Below are 3,730 nucleotides of genomic sequence, written 5' to 3' on the forward strand. Positions count from 1 at the left end.
TTTTTTTTATGGTTATGTAGCATTTAAAATTAACATTGTGAAGATTTTGAAACCTCAGGAGGTTTTTGGCACCATGAATTTGTTACCCAAATGAGCCCAGTTGATTCTTTTTTTGGAGTCTTTGGTTCACCCTAGAAGAAATGTTTCATACTATAATTATGAGGCAGAACCCTGAAAGGAACTGATAATTGGAAAGGGGAGGTTACATTCAGATTTAGAGGGTGTGGCCATTCACAGTGAATGGGTCTGCTGGAGGTTCAACAGGTTGGGGGAAATGCAGATTGGAGATTCATTCTGACATAAGTCATAGACATGATTTGGAGCATTTGGAGCTGAGGAAGGCATCCTGGCTTTTGACAGGAGAGATCAGTGTTGCTCAAGTTACCAGAAAGATAGGCAGAAAAGGCTTGAGGAGAGAAGCCATAGAAGTGAGGGAGTACTGAAGTTTGGTGTTTTAGAAACCAAAGGAGGAGACTGATTCTAGAAGGAAAGATTGGAGAATGATGTAAAATGCTTCCAAGAAGTGAGGCAAAGTGATGCCTACAGATTCAGCAGAAGTATCAGTAAGACTCTAGCAAGGGCTGCTCTCGGATGTGTGACAAAGCAAGCAGGATTACAATGAGTAGTGTGGTGTCTTGGAGATGAAAGAATAGAGACAGTGTGCACGGTGGAGGCTTCACATTCAGAGGCCAAAAAAGTAATGGAATGAATGTCATTCTTACAACATGAGCAACAGGTCATCCTGTGAAAGCACTAGGAAGGTCTCATGCACTATGTAAAACTTATAGCAATTCACATGGCCTAAGTGTTAGGAAAACTATTGGTTTAGGACACGCCCCCCCACCCCAAGACCAACTTCTCTGCAAAAAGGACATTTATTTGTCCCAGAGGAACAGAGGGCAGGGAATGAAAGATGAAAACAGAAGGTAGAGGATGAGAGAGATGGGAAAGGTAGAGGAGTTTTTGTCCCAGGGGGACAAAGGAGTGCCCCTGGACATAGATAGAGCAGACAGACTTGGCCCATAGGCAAATGGCAGTTTATAAAAGTAAAATGGGAAACCCATGTTAGGATAAGTGTTTAATTTTGATTGGACATTTAATTAGGTGAGCCAAAGGGGGCCTTTAAAAAATTATGATTCTTTATGGTTACATCTTGTGAAAGTCCCAGTTTTTTTAAACAACATTTTTATTCACTTTACATCCCACTCACTGCCCCCTCCCAGTCACCTCCTCCCACAATCCTTCCCCCTCTGTAATGTTAATTTTTTTCAAATCCCATTTTTAATGATGGCTCTTAAATGCTTTATCCTCCCTTGTAGCCCACCACACACCAGAGGTGGACCTGTTTAGAAAGGTTCTTTGGAGCAACTCCTGTCTGTGCTGTCTGGAATTCTGCAGGTCAGTTTGCAGGTCAACAGGCAGTAGCAGCCCGATCCACTGCAAAACACCTCACTGATACACCAGCAGTTCACTTTGGTAGAACAGCTGTGACACAACCTAGCAGAGACAGCCAGGCATCAGCCTTGGCTCGAGTTAGCAGAGGGACCAGGAAGAACACCAGGAGAAATTCTCAGCTGTGCCACTCTCAGGGAAGTGAAGATCAATGAAGATGTGAGACCCACAAGTATTGCACAAGTAGCTCTATAAGCAAGCCTAGCTTAGCCTCAGTCACTGTCTGTCAGGTCCTATTTATACCCTCCAAACATTACAAGTCCTCCTTGGGTTTTGCCTCAGCACAGGTCTTGGAGGCTAGCTGTAGGAATGTAACCTAAGGGTTTTTCAGCAAGGCAGAGGGAAAAGAGAAGAAGGGTAAGCAAGCCCTACCAGAGCCATACTTGCCATGCTCAGGACAGCTAGAGTTCCTTCACTAAACATGACTTGTGTGCTAGGGACAGAATGTTTTATATTACATGGCTCTTTATTGTTTGAAAGCTGAGCTCAGCAGATAGGTTAGAACAGCTAGAGTTGGGAAAACTGTGAGAAGGGAGTGTTTAAGCACAGTGTTTGGGAGCTGAGGGAGGAATAGTTGGGAGAAACATTTGAAAGGGTCTGGGATGGAAACTGGGAGGAGGGCTTGCAGGGAGGAGGGCTAGCGGGGAGTAAAGAGAACCGGTTACAGTTTGTAAGAAAAGGAGACATTAAAAGGAAAAAAACCCACATTTTGTGTGTGTGTGTGTGTGTGTGTGTGTGTGTGTGTGTGTTTCACATGTGAGAGAGAAAATTTCATGTTTTCCAAGTCTGATGTATTTCTTTCAGCAGAGTAACACATTGTGAAACCAGCCCACAAATATCAGTAGCTTTTTTATATATCAATAACAAATACACTGAGAAAGAACAGACTCCCATTCCTAGTAGCCTCAAAAATACTGTACAGATAATTTGACAAGAGAGGCAGAAGCACGTTTACCATAAATGTTTAAAATCCTAGAGAGACTGAAGATGACACTAAAAGTTGGAAGACCTCTTATACTCGTGTATCAACAGAATCATTATCATGAAAAGGGCTGTGACACTTTTTATTTCCCTCCCTCTGCTCCCAAAGACCTTCCTTCTCTAGGCCAACTTCAGTTCTTTGCAGCTTGACCCTGAGCTCTTTTGTTTGTACATCCTGTCTTTTTAAGGCTTCCCTGGGCCCCCTTCTCCTTCCTGTCTAGTGGGGGTAGCAACCTGGGGCTTGAAGTGTGACATCAGTACCAGCTGAAGAATTGTTTACTGGTCTATAAATTGCAATAGCTGCCAGGATGGTATGATCTGCTAGATTCCTTTGCTTGAGCTCAGGGATGGAGCTGTCTAAGATGGGATGAGAGTACGCCTTGGAGGCAGGATGTCATTTCATTAAATGGCATTTGGGATTTCTTTCAAGACCTTTGTCTGAATTATTACATGGCATGATGGTTAATATTGTCAGCTTGAAATAGTCTAGAATCACCTGGGAAGATGGTCTCAGTGAAGGACTGTCTGCGTTGGGATGGCCCGTGGATGGTGTCTGTGGTGGATCGTCTAAATTAAAGTAGTTAGTGTAAGAATGCAAGAATTGAGCTGAGCATGCATGCATTTCTCTCTGCCTTTGGCTGTTGATATGATGTAATTAGCTGTTTGAAGTTCCTGAGTTTAATTCTCCCCAATAATGGATTCTAATTGTGAGCCAAATAATCATCCCTTTCTGCCATAAGCTGCTTTTTGTCAGGGCATTTTATTTCATGGACAGAAATGAAACTAGAACATATATAAACTCCAAAGAAGAAAGTGTTAAGATCACAGTGCTCTGTGAGGAGAGAGCTTAAGGTCTGCTATGAAGTCCTGTTTTCTCCCAGTGCACATCTGTGAAACTACAATACATAGTTTGAAATTCTGGCTGGCTCAATCTTCCACATGAAGATGGGAAGCTGAGGTTTAGAGAATAAAAAGAAGCAGCTCATCCAAGATGCCCCATTGAAAGGCTAAGATCACTTTCTGGTAACTGACTCCAGGCCTGGGTTTCTGGGTTTCTGCCATCTCTCAGCACTGTTGCCAAAGCAGGTGGAAACAGGAATCTGAGTAGAGAACTCAGCTTGTTTAACAGCTGGAAGAAGCTAATGACTAGGTTATAAGGCAGCCAACATAAACAGACAGGCAGACAGACAGACAGACAGGCAGACAGACAGACAGACAGACAGACAGACAGACACACACACACAAAGAGAGAGAGAGAGAGAGAGAGAGAGAGAGAGAGAGAGAGAGAGAGAGAGAG

The sequence above is a fragment of the Mastomys coucha genome, chromosome X (assembly GCF_008632895.1).
Source record: "Mastomys coucha isolate ucsf_1 chromosome X, UCSF_Mcou_1, whole genome shotgun sequence".
NCBI classification, from domain to species: domain Eukaryota; kingdom Metazoa; phylum Chordata; class Mammalia; order Rodentia; family Muridae; genus Mastomys; species Mastomys coucha.